Here is a 19770-nt window from a genome sequence, read left to right on the forward strand (position 1 = left end):
TGACTGCACTACTGCTCTACAGCCTACGGCAATAGAACGAAACTGTGTCTTAAGAAACACATACAAAAAAAGGAAGATGAAAATTAAGCCAGGCATGGTGACTCATGCCTATAATCTCAACACTTTAGGCGGCCAAGGCAGGAGGATTGCTTGAGCTCAGGAGTTCAAGCACAGCTTGAACAACAAAGTGAGACCTTGTCTGTACAAAAAAAAAAAAAATTGCTGGATGCAGTGGTATGCACCTGTAGTCCCAGTTACTTGGGAGGCTGAGGCAGGAGAATCACTTGAGCCCAGGAGTTCAAGGCTGCAGTGAGCTATAATCGGGCCACTGCCCTTCACCCTGGGCAATGGAGAGAGACCCTGTCTCTGAAAAAATAAAAAGAAAAAAAGAATAAAATGAGCTTGCTGATTTGGTCCTCACCTCCTGCTAGGAAGATACAGTTATCTTTATCATTTAAAAGATGAAGAGCTTGAGGCACCAGATTTGCATTTAGTCATCCACCGTCTATTTGCTGAGCACTTACTATAGTTTAGAAACTACGCCTCAGAGGAGACAGGAAGGATCATCACAAGGTGGAATTTCTCATTTGGCGCAAAGCTCGTTCATGAGGTTCCTCAGAACACACTATTCCCTGAAGCAGATGCTGTTAGATCAAGAAGAAATTCGCAGTGCAGTTGTCCAAGCTGGCTGGTCCTTCCTGCCTGCACCTAGTTGAATGAAACAAACCTGAACAGGATTAGGAAAAGTGCTTTAAATGGTTGCACTTTAAGCAGTCCCTTAGCACAACTCTTGGCTCATAGCAAAGGGAGGCACAGCTGGCATTCATCAATTGGGAAGACGGCATGTTCTGTCCCACACTCTAAACCCAAGCAGGTGGCTCTGGGAAGGTCTGTGAGGGTGAGAGAGAGACTTCTGCGTGGGGTTAGCCCTTTTCCCATCAAGTAGGAAGAACATGAGATTTGGAGCAAGGAAAAGGAAAAAATAATACCCAGTTGAACCCGACTCTGCCACTTACTTGCTGTGTGTTTTTGGCAACATTTCTAACTTCTTAGATCCTCATCTGCAGAAAGGATTTTTTGGGGGCCTAAAAGCAAGTCAGGGATGTACTACACTTTGCCCAATACCTGGTACCTAGCATCATTCTTTTTCCCAGAATCATGTTTCTGTGTTGAAAACAGTGAGGGTTAAGTGTTATCCTGAGAAGTGAGGGGCAGGTTCAGCCTATGATGCAAAGGTTGGAGGCACAGACACAGCCAGCATTATTCCCCAGAGCTCATGGAGAAATCGCCTAGAGCCACCAAAAGCTGTGGGTAAGAGGAGGCAGACACAAGGTCAGGAGGCAGGGCAATCAGTTAAGACAGTGAAGTCCAGCAGGTGCCAGGACAATTTGAATAATTCTGTCCAGCTCTGATCGTATAGCTCAGGGCTATGTCTAATGAGCACCCTGTGATTACTGTCTTGCGGAATTGGGCACCTAGAGATTTCAAGGAACCACTTGGAACAGAGAAACAACTTTCCCTCCGTTGCTCATTTCAGTGACCAGTAACCTTCAGGGTCAACACATTCATTAGAGCCAACTCCATTTTGCTTTTGTTTCAGCCCTCTTCTCATTTAATTCTCTTGGGGCATGGAAAACAACTACTCGCTTTTTCACCCCATTGCACACCCTGACTATCCAAATGGATAGCACAGTCATGTGCTACGTTAGCCAACCAACCTGTCAACAATTAGAGCATGTAGTATCCTACAGTAAGTGTTTTGAATGGTTCAAAAAAAAAAAAAAGGCAACTGTCTCTATGTTTAAGGAGCTTTGGAAATCTGTATTGCAGTGCCCTAGAACTCATGTTTTCCAATCATCCATTCAGTACTAGAATCTCCTTAATGCTACCCTTGAAAAGTAGTCACTCAACCCCTGCTTGGATTCGTCCTGGGACTGGAGGTTGCCTACCACCCAAAGAAACCATTTCATACACACCTTAGTGCTGAGTATGAAGGACAGTGGATTCTCAATAGATGTTGAAGAGATGAACGCCATTAATTGATGGCTTTCATTGTTTTTCATTCATTCACTAATCCATTTGTTAGCACTCCTTCTCTTCTTAACTTCTATTCTTGTGTGGCTTGGAGCTGCTCAAACATTTGCAAGTCTAACCAGGCCGAACATTTTCAGTTCCTCCAAATATTCCTCATATGGCTTTGTTCCTAGACCCTGTCCTATCCTGCTTCCCTCTTCTGGATAATGTTTCTTGCAGGATGTGGCACTTAGAATTTAACAAGTTGAAAACACCATGTTTCAGCTGTAACTTGACCAACACTCCCCTTATTCAGGTATCTCTGCTTTTATCCATATAGCACAAAGAGTACATATAAATACACAAGGGAAAATGTGTTCCAAACACATAACAATTTTGACAGCACATAATGGGGAGAAGGCTGATGGGATTCACTCTATATGGGTTTTGAAGCCCCAAACTAGAGACACAAACCCAGAGAAGCGCAGGAAGAAAGGGAAAGTACATGATACTCAGCATGGAACAGCATGAGATTAACAACCAAACCTCTGGGTGTGAGAGAGTGTTGAGACTTCTCTTGACAAAGTCACAGAGAAGGCTATTTGACCTTAGGTCTGCTGCCATCCCTTTTCTGAGCACCTTCCTCCCTCTTGATTCAATGGGCGAAGTGGACTGACCAAGATTAGAGTCGCATTGACCTGGGTTTGAATCCTTGTTTTACCAATATGTATAATGTCAGAAAAATGCCTTTCTCTCTCCAGACCTCTGTTTTTTATCTGCATAATGGGAACAATAATGTCTCCCTCCTCAGGTGGCTATTAAGGAAGGTAATGGATAGAACCTAGCACAGGGCTGGGAATTTACTTAGTATCAGTTTTTGCACTCTTTCGTGTGAGTCTCCATCCTCATTAGAAGACCCCACTCTGAGTAAAGACTTTAAGGCAGTGATTCATCCCTCAGTGTGGGCCAGTAAGGTGGTGTAATTCCTGCTGGAGTATGTCTGCTAAGGTGTTAAAGAAATCTTACATTCTAGTCAGGGGGTGGCAGTGAGGCTGGTGGTGGCATTTTCTTTCATTTCTTACCAATCAGCTTTCATGAAGTCTCTGAAAAAGCTTTGCCTGCTCTCTCTCCCTAGACCACCTGTCTTTCTCCCTAGGGGTGAGATTTAAAAGATGCCACCCACAAGCTTGTGATTGTTGTTAGTACGTCTTACCTAAAGGGCAGCATTTCGCCTGGCATGATTCTGTTAAGAATCTTGGACCTCTGAGCAGTAATAAAAATTCCTGAGACTCCGATACCTTTTGCAAGTGTGTGTGGGGGGAGTAGGGGGTATAATATACGTGTGTGGGTGGGTGGGTGGGTGGGTATACGCAATGTGAACCAGCCATTGGTTCAATATGTGCATGGAAATAAGTGGGTGCAGTGTGTAGCATGTAGTGTGTGTGTGGTGCATTATATGATATGTTCTGGCAGAGAACATGCACCCAGAAATATGTATCATGGGTTTGTGTATATGGAAAGCATGCACACACACAGGTTACTGTCAGACTCCATTGTTTTCCCCAGATTCATCCCTTCAATTCATCAATCTGTCAGGATTTTTCATTCATTTAACCAACAGTCTTTATATAACATCCATATGGGCTACACAGTATACTAGGGTATAGGAAAGAAAGATGAATAAGATCTTATCTCTGGTGGGAGAAAGAGATATAAACAGACAAACTATAGAACAGCCCAGTTTGTGTGAACCATATGTATAAGTGAGTATAGCCAGAGCACAGGGAGGGCAGTGAGGGTGCAGAGAACTCACAGAGGAAATGGTATATGGTTGGGATTTTGACAGATGAACAGGAGTTTCCCCAGTGTTGAAACAGAAGAAGGACATTTGAAGCAGAGAGAATAGCCTGTGAAAGACTGAGAGTCATGGATGGGCACCTCAATTCAAGGGAAAATGTAGTACCTGAAGCAGGAGTCTTGTGTGATGTGTTATCAGGAGAGGTAACCTAGAGAACCTGGGGTCCAAACTGGAAGGGCTTTTGTTAAGGAGCTTTAGTTAAAGAGACATGACTGCAATCACCCGGACAGAAGATGCTGAAGTCCTGGGCTCAGACCATAGCTGCGGGGGTGGAGAGGAGAAAGGCTGGATTCAAGATATGTTTCTTAGATACAACTGGCAGGACTGGTGATGGATTATTTGGGGGTGGGGCCTTAACAAGGAGGGAAGAGTTGAGGATGACTCTGAGGTTTCTGGTTTGGAAGATCCACTAGATAATGTCATCATTAACCAAGATTGAGAACAGAGGAGGAGGAGCAGATTCCTGGGGAGATTAGATAAATAACAGCAAGGGGCAAATCTCCCTGTCAGCTTCAAGGACATTACACTATCCAGGCCTTAGAATGAAAATCAGCTCTGCAGTGCCCTTGAAGGCCATTCTCTAGCACAACTTCTTAGCCAGGACCTTGGAGAATCCTGTAAGGCTTCAAGGCTCTTCTTCTGGTGGCAGGCTGGGGGGTCTCCTGGCTCATTTTCATGTGTCATGGTAGTTAAGCATAGTGATTAAGAGCATAACCCCTGGATCAGGCAGCCATGGGTTCAAATCTTCCACTGTCACTAATGGACTGTATAATCTTAGAAAGTTTACTTAATTTTTCTAAGCCTCAGTTTTCCTGTATACAAAATGAGTATGCTAATAGTATACACCTCACAGAGCTATCAGTGGAATCAATGAGTTAATGTATATAAGAGGCTCAGGATGGCATCTCACACATCATAAGAATTCAAGAAAAACAGTGCTATTGTTAGTAGTATGTTTTTTCTTTTTCTTTATTTTATTTCATGTGTATGTGCTGGGAGTGGGGGTGCAGGAGACTATTGATCAGAGAAGGAAACAAAGACCAATCTTCTACAATTCCCCACACCTACATTTCTGCCAGAAGGTCCCATTAAAGCTGATACAATGCAGTCACCATGCACTGCCCGTTAGACATACAGACCAGCCATGTTCTTGGCCACTATCAGCAGGATATGCATCTGGTCCCTTTCCTGGATGTAGGATGGATTTGTGATTATTGTTTTTGGATCTATGACCAGGTCCCCTGTCCTGCAGCAAAAGATGGTCAGGGTTAGGAAATAGAGCAAGATTATCTGACCCTCTTGGCCACTGTGCTCCAGCCAGCTGAGTCACTCCTCCCCCAACACAGGAGGTGAGCATGTCCTTATATCTCTGCAGGTCTCTTGTGAGATGTCCAGATTGTTTGGCTCCAATTCAGGGAATGGGTGCTCTAAGGCTGTGCTGTCCAGGCCTGAATTTCTGGAGCAGCTTCAAGTGGTCTTGAGCATGGATAGGAATCAGTCCTGCCCTGGCTGTGTTCACTCTGCTGACAGCCAGATGATCTTTCATGGAGATTCTAGTATGTAGACATTTTCTCTTGCCCATTCCATAATCTCCATGTTGGAGGCGGGAAAGTGTGGCAGGAAAGATGCTTAGCTGGGGAACAGAAAAGGTTCATCCTATAAGCTGTCTCCATCTTCTTCCCCAGTTGTGGCTACTCAGTGGAGCCCATAGAATTCCTTCTAGGCTAGTATTACAAAGGAAGCAAGTTTTAATCACAGTGTGGAAGAAAGAGAGAAGAGTAATAATAAAGGGAACATAGTAGAAGGGTTATGGGCTTTGGAGTCAAATGACATTGATTTGAGTCCCAACTTTGCCATTTGTTGTGTGAGCTTGCCATGATACCTAACTCTCCCAAGCCTCTGTTTCCTTATCTGAAAAGAGGGAAAACAAGATCTCTTCTATAAAGCATTACTGTATCAAGTGAGACAGCATAAACAAAAACACTGCTTTGTTAGCCTAATTTTTTATACAACCTGTATACAGCTTGATGTCTATTTTTACCTGTTAAATGCACTATGGTCCCAGGTTAATGCTTAGAGGATCTCTCTCTTTACCTCTTACTTTGTGTGCCTCCAAAGCCAGCCTCCACGACCTCATCTCCTCATGCCTAAATATGACTCATTTGTCAAAGCCCAGCTCTAAAGTCAATTCCTCTCTGAGCTTCCCTCCCTCTACACACACACACACACACACACACACACACACACACACACACACCAGCCCTGGAAGAGCCCACTCCCCCTTTCTATGAATTCCCACAGCAATTTATCAGTTCACTCCTTCTGCTGGTTCATACTTTCTACCTTGTGTTACAACTGTGGACTATAAGCTCCTGTCCAGCCACATTTCCCGTCCATTATGATTGTAAACTCTGAAGATGGGATTTGTGGACAGTTTGTTTTGAAGTCTCCAATGGTGCCTAACATAGGGTGATCACTAACATATGTTATCCAATGAATAGAAAAATTAACATTCAAAGCCTTGGTTAACCAGCCAGAACCCCTCATTCCACCTGTTTTTCTCTCTTCTCCAGATGCACCTCAGAACAGTAGGCAGCTTCATTCCTCATTCACACATTTCCTGTGCACCCCTGCCCTCAAAGCAATTGCAGTTTTTGTCATGAGGTTTGTGGAGCTCCATGCTCCCATTCAAGTACTAACCAGATTTGCCTCTGTTTAACTTCCAAGATCATGTAAGATCTGGCATATTGAAGGCAATATGGCCATAGATTTGAGCTCCTTTCTGACGACAATTATGGGGGAACTGGATAACAAAGTCATAAGGATAAGCAATACCCAACTACCTACTAGTGGTTTCACTTGGTGTCCCGTGAGAGCTATTAATTCAACACATCTAAAACTGAACTCCTCAGCCATCCCACCTCTGCCTCTCTCCAGTGCCCACTGCTCCTCCTGCTTTTTTCCCAGCTCAGTGGAAATCTGATACAGTATGGAGTGTGTCTGTGCACACACATGTGGCTCATTTAGATGAGCTATTAGACTTAGAGTTGATACTGGAATGGTTAAGACTTTGGGAGATGTTGGGATAGGGTAAATGTATTTTGCACATCAGAAAGACACATATTTCAGGGGGTAGGGGGAGAAGAGGATCGATTGTTATGGGTTGAATTGTATCTTCCCAAAAGATATGTTGGAATGCTAAATCCCGGTATCTCAGAAGGCGACATTATTTGGAAATAAGGTCATTGAAAATGTACTGGTTAAGACAAGATTATACTGGATGGAGTAAGGTAAGACCTTAATTCAATATGACTGGTGTCCTTCTTTTTTTTTTTTTTTTTTTTTTTTTTTTGAGACAGAGTCTTGCTCTGTCACCCAGGCTAGAGTGCAATGGCACGATCTCAGCTCACTGCAACCTCTGCCTCCTGGGTTCAAGCAATTCTCCTGCCTCAGTCTCCTGAGTAGCTGGGATTACAGGCACCCACCACCACGCCAGGCTAATTTTTTGTCTTTTTAGTACAGATGGGGTTTTACCATGTTCCCCAGGCTAACCTTGAACTCCTGACCTCAAGTGATCCACCCGCTTCAGCCTCCCAGAGTGCTGGGATTATAGGCGTGAGCCACCGTGCCCGGCCAGTACTGGTGCCCTCCTAATAAGAGAAGTGTACGGGGAGAAACAGCCATGTGACAACAGAGGCAGAGTTTGGAGCGAGGCATCTATAAGCCAAGGAACGCCAAGGATCCCAGCATCACCAGAAGCTAGAAGAGGCAAGAAAGGATCCCCCGGCTTTGAAGAAAGAGCATGGCCTTGCTAATACTTTGATGTTAGACTTCTAGCCCCAGATCTGTGAGACAGTAAATGTCTGTTGTTTCAAGCCACCCAGTTTGTGGCTTTGTGATGGCAAGCCCAGGAAATGAATGCACCCACTATCCTTCCAAACACTGGAGAGGAACTTCACCTCTACTCTCTTGTCAGCCCCACAACCTTCCTTGTCCCAGTATTACCCCTCCCTTTTGTCTCTCCCATCAGCCTTCTCTGACCCATTTTCACCATCACGCCCTTAGTTCAGTCCATCCTCTCTTCTCACATGGAGCATTAGAAAGGCCTTCAAGTAAGTGTCCCTGCTACACATTGGTGCCCTCCAATCTACAACCCACACTGATGCTGGAGGGACCTTTTCGAAATATCAATCTTACCATGCCCCTCCCCTGATTAAGACCTTGAAATGTTGCAACAGCTCCTCTGAGTCTTCAGGACATTGACAAAGGAGTCTAAGCTCAAGACCCTTCATGATGAAGGCTACAACCATCACCCTAGATCACCTCTTGCCCCTACATTCCCATGCACCCTTTGCTCCAAGCCTACTAAAATATTCCGACATCAAATGATGCCATTCATCTAAGGAACTTCACATATTATCATCTTCTGCCTTGTTCTCTTGTTCACATAACAAACATTTACTTTCTTCAGAATTAGTTCAGCTATCACCTCCTTCAGGAGTCTTCTCTGAACCTTCTCCCTCCTATGATGCCCTTCTCTGCACTTTTAGAGGGATCCCCTAGGCCACAGTACATTTCTACCAGGGCTCTCAGTGCCTTTGCTGCAGGGAGCCATCTCTGTATGAACAAAGCCCAAATGGGCACAGAGCAGGTGCCCAACAAATGATTGTTATCTTCTTTTATTTATTTCATCTGTTTTATTTATTTTACTTATTGCCTTTTAATACGTATTTGTATTATTTGGGGCCAGCCAATGTGCTAAGAACTTCCTTGCATCATTTCATTTCCTCTTCCCACCCACCCTATCAGTCAAGCATCATTATCTTCCTGGTATTCCCCAGGAGGCTGAGTCTCAACGAGATTAAGTAGGTGCTCAGCACATGCAGATAGAAAGTGGCAGAAGGGGCAGAAGGGAGGGAGTGTCCAGCCCAGGCAGCCGACTCCACCACACTACCAGAATGAATGAAGGAATGAGCCAATGGATGTCAAAGTCTCGCAATTAAAAGTTATTCCCTGTGGTTCATCGGAATGCAAATGGAGACCTCCCCAGTTCCACTTGCCACTTCGATATCGACTTGTTTCTCATCTAGAGAGAGCAAGTCTTTCTCCCATGGTCCTCATCCGTCACACCCAGCTACGTGTGTCTGTGTCAGGGGACAAGAGGAATGAACACTAATGTTATAAACACTAGCAAGGGCAAATGAGGAGCTATTTTATCTTCTCAGTGCAGAGCATAAAAACGTAGCCAGTGCTGTACCCCAAGCTTTATTTACAGTGTGTAATGGTGAACGGAGTCCAGGCAGGGGAGGCACCCTCCCCCACTCACACCTACGCCACACCTTGTTGGAGGCAAAGACGAATTAAAAACACTAGCTGCTCAGGGAGAGATAAATCAATTTTCATCAGAGCAGCGCTCCTGACACCACCCTGACAAATCAATATCTTTCTCCATAATGGAGTCACTAAAGCTGCAACCAAGTCACTGGGAAACACAAAGCAGACTCATAAAGAATATTGCCAAGTAATAGAATATCCAAATCTGAATTTCAATTATCCACCTTCAAGGGCACACTAATATCTTCAGTAGGGAAGTCCATCAAAAATTCATGGAACCAGGCTCCACCGCTTGCTCCCAGTCAACAGCTTTGTGGGCATCTAGGGTTCCGATTGCTCCAAGTTGTCAGAAGATGAGTCTTGCCCAGCCTATGAGAAGAAGTTTGAATCTCCTAGAACATGGCCCTCTCCAAGGGTGATAACAAGCTCTGGGCAGACAAGCTGGTCTATTAAGATTCTCCCTCCCGGCCCTGGAACTGGGGAGAGGATTTATCTTTGCCTGGATTCTAGGCAGGGCAAAGAGATGAAGTTGCTGAGATCAAGCAGAGCTGGCACCATTACCCAGAAACCAGCAGGAACCCAGTCAGGAGGAAGGCTTTGGCTCCATTGGCAATGCCATTTCCTGCTTCCCTATCACCTCCTGCCTTCCCTTTGTACACTACCAGGGAGTGAGAGGGGCCAGACTTCTGGGGAATGGCAACCAGTTCCTGGCAGGTACCTCTTGCTCAGCAGTGGGGACACCCTGGGAGTCACCTTATACAGGTACCTACCTCTTGCTTTCCACCTCTGAGTCACCATGACAGTGACAATGACTACATAGGAGGTGTACTGGCTAAGAGCCTGGAGTCTACAACCAGACAGTCTAGGTCCAAACCCGGCAGCTGTCAGTTACTACCTGAGTGGTCTTGCAAGCCTCACCTTTTCCGTCTATGAAATGGAACAATGGTCTCCTACTTCTTGGGATCATTGTAACCAAAAGCAACCTTTACTGAAGGCTGGACCTGGGCTAGGGATCATTTGAAGTTTTTTAAAAATAGTAAGTTACAGGCTGGGTATGTTGGCTTATACCTGTAATCCTGGCAGTTTGGGAAGATGAGGTGGGCAGATCACTTGAGGTCAGGAATTCAAGACTAGCCTGAGCAACAAGGCAAAATCCCATCTCTACAAAAATACAAAAATTAGCTGGGCCCGGTTGGTGTGCATCTGTAGTCCCAGTTACTCGAGAGGCTGACACAGGACAATCAGTTGAGCCTTGGAGGTGGAGGTTGCATGAGCCAAGATCATGACACTGCCCTCCAGCCTGGGTGACAGAAGTGAAACCCTGCCTCAAAAATGAATAAATCAATAAATAAATATATTAAGTTATGTAATCTTCAAAACAACTGGGTGACACTATTATTTTTCTCACCATTTCACAGATAAGAAGGTTGAGGCACAGAGATTATGTAGAAGAAAGAATACAGGAAAGCACTTAGCACAGTGCCTGACACCTTGTAAAACTGTAATGGGTGAGATCACTTGCTATTACTATCAGATTTAATATAGTTTCTAAGCAGTTTAAAGGCTGCTTCACGCACCAAAGCACCACAATATCTACACAATAGCATTTTAAAAATTCAAAGTACTACAAAATAACCACTCCAATCCATACTCCTTAGTACTGATAGGGAGATCATTCTAAAACACACATATGGTGATACCACTTCCTTATTTACGGCTCAAACTTCTTAACTTTGCAGCAAAGAGTCCCTTAATCTGCTGGGTTTGCCTGTTCGGCCTCAGTTCTCATCCATCTTACAGTCAGTTCTGGTTTCTATAACAGAATACCACAGACTAGGTGGTTTAAGGAAAAATAAACAAACAACAACGACGACAACAAAAAACACATTTATTCCTCACATTTCCGAGGCTGGAAGTGCAAGATCTGGGTGCCCACATGGTCAGGCTCTTCTTGGGGGCCCCCTTCCCAGTTTATACGTGGCTGCTCTCTTGTGATATTCTCACATCATGGAGAGACAGAGATCTCTAGCCCCTCTTCCTATCATGACACTAATGCCATCACGGGGTCTCTACACTCATTAACTCATCTAAGCCTAATTACCTCCCAAAGGCCACACCTCTTCATATCATCATATTGGGGATTAGGGTTTCAAGATACAAATGTTGAGGGATCACCAACATGTAGTCCATAAAAATCCTCAGTGTTCCCCATGTCATAGTTTATAAGAAATTTCCTGTTCACCCACACATCAGGACTTCTATGTATGTCATCTCTGCTTGTAGTGCCTTTCCTTCCCTATTCTGGAAAAACATCTTTCCTTCCCTTCCAGAGACACCTCCTCCATAAAGCCTTACCTATACCCCAGGACAGCCTTGTGTTCTTCTTCCTCCGTGTCCCCATTGAGACTTGCATGCCCTCACCACAATGCTACTGACACACAACAACTGTATGCCCAGTGTCTGCCCCCCTTCACAGACCAGGGTCCACTGAATGGCCAAGCCTTGTCATTAGTTTATCCCAGGCGCCCAACACAGGTCCTGGCACACCATGTGTATACGTGCGTGCAAGTGTGTGTGGTTTATATTGTTTTCATTTCTAATTACCATGGGTGCAGATGATGAAACATCATAATCTTCATCAGAAGACAACTGAAGGTCTTAATGCAGTCCTGGGGACAGTGCCAATTCCACAGAACCCACTCTGGCCAGTGTAATCAGAAAAGTAATTTGTTAGAGGATGTTAGGTAGCTCATGGAATCTCCAGGAGACCAGAGAACCAGTCTCAGAAGGGAATAAACTGAAATGATACCTAAATTACAGTGCCAGACTATCCCATGGGATCTCCGTGGCTGCCATCTCTGGGCTGGAGCACTTCAAATCCTCTCAGTGTGTTTTAATAAATGAGTAAGATGATCTGTAGGAATGATTCCTATCTTATAAAGGAGGGAGTTGAGGTGTAACATGATTATACAAATTGCTCACAGCCCCACAAGTAGTAGGTTGTGGGACTGTGTTCTCCTGCCTAGATGTCTCCACAATACCACAGCCACCAGGACATGGGGTGTGGGTGAGCCGGAGCTTCTGAAGCTGAGGATCCAGGTACGAGCTCAGATACCAAATCCTGAGCTCCAGAGAGCAGCCAGAGGGCAGGGAGGTAACTGTGGAACACAGGATACCATGACCCCCATCCACGTCACTCCCCTTGGTCACATGGTTATCCCACATGTCTCAGCCTCCACTGGAGCGGAGTGAGGCTGTGGACTAAGCTTTCTGCTCAATGAAGTGTGAATGCAAGTAAAGTGAGTTACCTTGGGTGGGCACATTCAAGAGCTGGTGTGTCTCCTCCCCTCATCTCATGGCAAGACACACAGGACCCAGTGGAGGACTCGAGGCTCCAGGGAAAGACAGAGCCATTATACAGGAAGAGGCTTGGCTCTGAGCTGTCATGAAGAGGACTGCCTTTCAAAGCCCTGATTGGATTGTGATGTAAGCAGAAAGGAAGTTTATTGTGGCTAAAGGCTACACTAGTGAGGCTTAGGCATCATCTATGACAGTTATTAGCCCACTCCACTGCCTCATACTCAAAACCAAGGGGCCAAGCCTCATTATCCCACAGCCTGGGGTGGTGCAGGAAAGCAGGAAATGAATAAAGCACCCCAGAGATGGCATCTATGCCTGCTTTTCCCAGAACCCACCAGCCTGTCTTTCCTGCATGGGGCTGTTTAGCCTCTGCCTTCTGAACATGCCCAGGACCTCAGTCCTGTACGGCAACATCAGGGAGAACAATGAGAGATGTTCCCTCTTCTCCGCTTCTCTCTCAGCCTCCCTAGGGAGCTGGCTGATCCATTACCTCTCATCCACTGTCAGGATAGGGCTACCAACTCTTGGTCAGCAGCACCACCAACCTTCTCCTTAGAGCACAGATGAGGTTCTCTGACTCTGAACGAAGAGGCAAGGCAGGCACAGGCATGGGATGGAGGTGGATGGGACCACACACATTCTTCTCACAATTTAGTGGGCACATGAGTCACTTGGGAACCTTGTTAAGCTGCAGATTCTGTTTCTGCAGAGTGAGCAGGGCCTGAGGCTCTGCATTTCTATCCAGCTTCCAGGTGGTGCTGATGCTGCTGGTGCGTGAACCACGTGTTGAGTAGCCAGGGCACCTCCCTGGAAAATACACATCCCTGACAGGGAGCACAGGCCCCTTCCCAGATTATTCCACCCTCCAACTCAGGACAGAGGGGTGCCCTTGAAGGGTGTCTACGAAATTAAGATGGGAGGGCCCATGGATAAGCGATACAGCAGTCTGCCTGTAGGCTCCCAGTAAGCGTTTGCATTCAGCAGAATCCACAGCTGCAGGTAACAGGCACACAACTCAAATGAGCTTCAGTAAAAAGGGGTTTGTTTTTCGTCATGAGTAACGTTTCTGTGTGAAAGGCCAGGGGGGCGAAGGAGGCAGTATGAGCGTCAGGACTTTTCAAACCAGAAATGAGGACTTCCTATCACAAGTTCTGGGTCTGCCTCTGCATCTCCCTCCCTCCCTGCCTTGCCTAGTCTGTCTCTAACTCCCATGATTGCTGATCTTTCCTTAGCTTCATTCTAAACTCTATAAAGCAAAAAGCAAGATGTTCTTGGGTTTCCCCTCCATCTATGACATTCTAGAATTCGTTCTGAGCCTGTAAAACACCAGGTCCCAGAGACTGTGGCCCCCACAGGCAGAGTTTCAGTTTAGTTGGGGATGCATCCCCTTTCTCTTCCCAGACCATCAACCTCTTCCCATTTCCAAACTATTCATGCAGCAATCAATTTTTCTCTACATACACGTAACGGAAAAGAGAGGGAAGGCATGGAGTGCAGGGACCCCTCTTCTCAGCCTGAACACACTCTCTCTCCCTCAGTGGGGCCAGCTGGGGGCTTCAGCTCCCCTGTTCTTCCTGCGCCTGGACGAGTGCAACAGCTCCAAGAAGGAGTCTGATGCCACCTGAGCCCTCCACAAGAAGGGAGAGCTGAACTCAAGAATGCAAGAAACTGTCCCACGCAAGGAAAAGAATATGATGAAACAGGAGGCTGTGCAAAGAGCAAATTCAGGGATCCTTGGACTAGCAGTGTGGCCCAGAGTCAACCTGGCCTTCTCTGTGCTGAGTATGCCGGGCCTTGGGCAAAGGAGCCTGGGCCTGCTGGATCCATGTGTGAGTTCTATCTTATTCTAGCTGTGTAACTGTGGGGAAGTTACTCAACCTCCCTGAACCTCAGAGAGGCAAGGAGAGCACACTGACAGCCACAAATACATAATGATGATGATATCACATCTCACGGATGCCTAACACCTTGTACAATCTTAATAAATGTTTGAGAAAAGGAGAATGAAAAAAAGAAGGAGGTAGAGGATGAGAAGAAGGGGAGGAAATGGGGAGTAAAAGACCCAGGTCATGCGTGTGAATAACTAACACATCAGAAGCTGTGAGGGTTTATTGGGTAGGGGGAAGCAGAGTAGTCTTATCAAAGTGGCCCATGGGATTCCACTCTGCCACACCTCATACCTATTGAGAAGTTCCGCTTACTGAATTTCCCAGGACCCCAGGTGTAGGGAGCCTCATAGGACCCGGCAAAGTAGGTGAAGCTGTTATTGTAATGGACCAAGGGAACCAGAACCTCCCTTGTCCCATTGTGCCTGCCTTGGGCCACCCACTGCAGTGTGGTTCACTCTCCCCTGCAAAACACACATATTCAATGTGATAGTAGAGGAGGAGGGGCCTGTTTATGTCACTGCATGACCTGAGAGATGTCACTTAACTTCCAAGAGCCTCAGTTTCCTCATCCTTTAAGTGGAGAAGGGAAAAAGTCCCTGCTCTGCCTACCCCACATTTATGGGAGTAGTTCTAGCACTAGAACTGTGTGCTAGATAAGCAAGTTATTATTATTACTGCCTCCAGCACTCTCTTTAAATGAAGCATTTCTTGATGCCCTGTTACTACATGCAAAGAAGTCAGCATTGACTTTTTTCCCCTCTTCTACAGAAGGTTTGGGGCTGGAGGAAGAATGAGGTTGTGTCAGTAGAGGGGATAGTCTCGGTCTAGCTCAGCTCCAGCTGCACATCACAGCCTCCTGGGGAGCTTTAAAAATTGCCAGATGCCCCAGCCCCACCATCAGAAATTCTGACTTAATCCACCTGTGGTTGGGGTTTCAGCTAGTTATTTTTCATATCAGCAAGTGGTTTCTTATGTTGAGAACTCCCGGGCTCCCCAGCAGAGTGAACATGAATACACTGAAGGAAGAGAACACTCTAAAGATCAGAGTGCAGAGCGATGCCTGACCCCCTACTCTGAGTGCACGGGCTCGTGAACTAGGAGAATAGAAAACTTATGAATCTAGTTTTTAATAGCTTACATCTATTAAACACATATTACACGTCAAGCACTATGCTTAGCATGTGATGTCCTTTATCCCATTTAATCCTCACAACAGCCTAATGAGGTGGGGACTAGGATTACCCCATGTACAGGTGTGGAAACTGGCAGATATGACTTTACATGGTGGAACCAGCATCCAAGCCTCGCTCTGCTTCACTCCGAGGCCAAGCTCTCCACTTGTACAGCATAATGAGTCTTGGAATACGATTTCTTTTCCTGTAAAATATAAGAATTCTGGGAAATTATTGTCTATCGGAATCAACTTTGGGAATCCTGGTAGGACATGACCGCATTTGATATACACACATATATCACAGGGTAGGAGCCTCTTCCACTCTCCTAAAGGGCCATGTCCCATGTTATACCTGGAACTAATTCCCAAAACTATTCTCTAGAGTGTTAAAATGTTCTTGGCTAAGAATGAACATCACTGCATATAGTACCCCCTCGTGGAGACTCACAGTACCTGTCAACCACAGCAAAGGTGATGAGAAGTCCTGTACTGAAGAAATCTAAGTAGTTCTATTTCACCAAGATCTTTCTCAAGCTTCTTTGTCCACAGAAGCCTTTTATAATGGAATACCTAAAACAGGGCATACTAGTAGCTGCTTCCAATCTTCTTGAATCCTCAGATCAAAGCTTCCTTAAAACCTAGAAGATGGGGCATCCTATTATCAATGAACCAAGTACAGAACAAAGGCTAAAGCTATTGTCACCCTCCAGACATACCATGTCCTGCCTCTCAAGGAGGTCCACTGAGCTGGGAGGGATGCACCTGAACCAGCAAGGAGCTGGCCCAGTGGAGTAGGAAGTACTGTCATCCAACAGCCAGGTGAATCCAATCAGAGGACAACAAAGCCACCATGGAAACTTGCACCTTGTCATTTATTTTAAGGCTAGCTCTGCACTCTTTGGGCTGTCTGTGGAGTTGAGGAGTTAATATTCATTTGCACATCACGAAAGGACTAAACTAGAGACATGAAGAAAGACAGAATGCTCTGACTGAGCCTCTCACACACTTTTCAAGGTGATATCATTAGGGGCAGTCACTGTCACCCACGACTTCACCCAGCAAAGCTCCTTAAACTCTTACCCTGTGCAGGCTCCAAAGATAATGCAGTGAATTAGATTCAACCACTGCTTTCCAGGGGCTCATGGCTTACGAGGAGATGCAACAGTTATGATTTTGAATCAGTAGAAACGGGGATATGGGCAAGGGCTCAAAGGAGGCTGGAGAACAGAGAACCTATATCTAACTAGTCCCAACGCAGCACACATTTACTGGACATCATCTATGTCCCAGGTGTTGTCTGGACACAGAGGGAAAGAGACAAGAAAGATATAGTCCCTGTTGAAAGACAAAGATCTCTTTGGTCTCATAAGCTTCAATGCCCACACCTTTCCTCAAACAGAGTAAAGCATTTCCTCTTGCAAACTCTGGGATTCCCTTCCATGATGCTTCTCACACCATAATGAATCTGTTAGGATGCTTGTTTTCCCATCTGGGCAGCAAGCTCCCCAAGGGCTGGGCCCTGGATTACCCATGTTTGCATAACTAGTGCATCCCTTAGCAACTGTCTAGAAGAGAGCAGATGCTCAACAAATGCTTTTTGAAATGAAAAGATGGGTGTCAGGGGAAGGGAAGCTTATAAATGAAAGTATTATAAGGCCACTCTGATGCCTGCCCTTAGAGAGGTAAAAAGCATCAAGGTATTTATTCAATGGAGGGAGAACAAGTATTTAAGGAATGAGTAAAGGGAGTAGGGAGAGATGGAGAAAGCCTTCGTGGAAAAAGCTGCATTGGAGCTGGACATTAGCAGATGAGCAGACTTTCAACAAACCAATGCTAAGGAAGAGAAGAAGGATGAATTCTGAGAATGAATAGTAGGAACAAAGCTGAGGGGTCAATGGGGAAAGAAAGCCTTCAGGAATGAGTGAATTGTATATTACGGCAGAGTTAGGCTTTGCACCACGAAGAATTAGAAACTGAGCCTCAAAATGCAGTTTGGCAAGACAATAGACAGCCACTGATGGACTGGGGCAAAGTAGTGACATATTGAGGACTGTGTTTCAGACAGGGTCATTTGGTCATGGGAATAATGGGGATGGAAGAGAGAGAGGTGCTGGGGAGGAATTGATTACAAATAACCATTCTGAGTCGGCCATCGTATTCCCTAAATAAACTGCCAGCCCCCCAAGCTCCACTGCCTAGGCCCCAGAAGAGTCATTTTGGCATCAGGATAGCTCCCTTCCTTTGGCCATCAGGACCTATAAATAGCCACATAAAGGTTTCTGCCCCCAGCTCAGCCACAGAGGCTCCAGGGCTGAGCTGCCACCCACCAGGACCTGAGCAAAGCCAGCCCTGACTCAGCCCTGCCTGGTCACCCCACCATCCCTGGGGAGAAGCCAGTTTGTGGTCTCCTGACAGCAGGGGCATCTTCCTGAGCCTAAGCCCTATCCACAAATGCTTTAGAGATATTTCACACTCTACCACAAAAGCAAAGGAGAAATATTTCAGTCTGCGGTTCTGCATGCCTTTCCTTTAATCCCACTGAGACCCAGGGTCTGCTGGGCAGGGGCCATTTCGGAGGTCCCCTACCCAAATGGCACCAGGTAAGCAAGAGCCCCTGAACGGTCTGAGAGTCTAGATCCGAGCGTATGAAAGCCTGAGTGTTGGCCCATTGACGAATTACCTTGGGTCTAGCTTCTCCATTCTTCTCTGAGGGACATTTAGGAATTCTGGTCTCTCTTGGTGAGGCAGTGGGGGAGGGGGGGGCGGGGAGCGGCATTTTGGAAACTTTTGTGACAACTGTAGGTGCTGTCCTGGAATTTGAGGTGCCATCTCTTATGCCCTAGAAGTTTGATCTCTGGGCTTTTTGCAGGAGGATCATAATGCCTCTGCAAGGGACATAAGAATGTAAAGCCTGGCTCATCTCAGCTGGGATCTCAACTTTGCCACTTACCAGAGTATGGCTTCAGAAAACTGCTTTAACTTCCTCGAGTTTGAATCTCCTAGTGTGTCCGGAGTTAGTTCCTGCGGGTAGATTCATGGTGTTGCTGACTTCAAGAATGAAGTCGCGGACCTTTGTGGTGAGTGTTAAAGCTCGTAAAGTTTGCACGGACCCAAAGAGGGAACAGCAGCAAGATTTATCGCGAAGAGTGAAACAACAAAGCTTCCACAGCATGGAAGGGGCACCTGAGCGGGTTGTGGCTGCTGGCTGGGGGTGGAATTGGGTGGGGGTGGAGGCCAACTTTTATTCCCTTATTTGTCCCCACCCATGTTCCGTTTTTGTCCTATCAGAGTGCCCTTTTTTCAATTCTCCCCTGCGGTTGGCTACTTTTAGGATCCTGGTGATTGGTGCATTTTACAGAGCACTGATTGGTGTGTTTTACAGAGCACTGATTGGTGCATTTTACAATCCTCTTGTAAGACAGAAAAGTTCTCCAAGTCCCCACATGACCCACTAAGTCCAGCTGGCTTCACCTCTCACTAGCCTGCAAAGTAGGAATAACACCTGCCTTCCCTACCATTGTGGGCTGTTGTCAGGTAACAAGTGTGTGCGTAAGTGCTCTTTATAAGCTGTGAAGGCTTAGGTAAAATCAGGTCATACTTCAGCCACCCATCCTGGAAGTCTGTGCTCAGCTGACCTCTGTAGACAGTAGGGGTAGGGTTCCCTACAAGCACAGTCTCCCCCACAGAGGGACCTAGGCCCCAATCTAACCCATCACAGCCTGTTTGGGGTCCACCCAATTTAATACCACATCTCCCTCTTTCATTGTGAGAGGGAACTGAGATGATATATGTAGAAGCAGAAGAGAACTGCCAAGTATTTATTACTTACTGTTAGCCAGACTCAGTGCTGGGCATCAATTATCTGATTTAATTAAATGTTCATACTAACTCTGGGATTGATAAATAGATGTATGATATGATATAAATACATATGATAGATTTCCCATTTTAGAAGCAATGAAAGGATATGAACTCAGATTTCTTTGGCTTCAAGGGTCTTTCTTTTTCTTGGTTATTTTCTACTTTTATTTTTGTGGTGTAGGGGAAGGGGATAGTGTCCCTAGGTCGGTGGGGGGCAGAGCCATGGCAATGCTGGGTAAATGACTCTTTCCCCTCACCTAAAAAAGGTGCTGGGAGAAGCC

At 45.9% G+C, this 19770-nt stretch overlaps 1 protein-coding gene and 2 long non-coding RNA genes across 4 annotated transcripts in view; all 3 read right to left on the bottom strand.

Moving 5' to 3' along the window:
- LOC103878726 overlaps positions 1–3360 on the bottom strand; it is a 33961-nt gene extending 30601 nt beyond the window's left edge. For both annotated transcript variants that reach the window (XR_002517851.2, XR_002517852.2), the window contains exon 1: positions 525–3360. This is a non-coding gene — a long non-coding RNA (uncharacterized LOC103878726). The remainder of the gene's footprint in view (positions 1–524) is intronic.
- ASIC2 (acid sensing ion channel subunit 2) overlaps positions 1–19770 on the bottom strand; it is a 1127535-nt gene that overhangs the window by 1082862 nt on the left and 24903 nt on the right. The window lies entirely within an intron of this gene.
- LOC110741543 lies at positions 4825–18917 on the bottom strand. The gene is made up of 2 exons (XR_002517856.2): positions 12514–18917; positions 4825–5595 (listed from the first exon to the last, which is right to left on the bottom strand). It is a non-coding gene; the product is annotated as an uncharacterized LOC110741543 (long non-coding RNA).

Source organism: Papio anubis, chromosome 17, assembly GCF_008728515.1.
Source record: "Papio anubis isolate 15944 chromosome 17, Panubis1.0, whole genome shotgun sequence".
Lineage (NCBI taxonomy): Eukaryota > Metazoa > Chordata > Mammalia > Primates > Cercopithecidae > Papio > Papio anubis.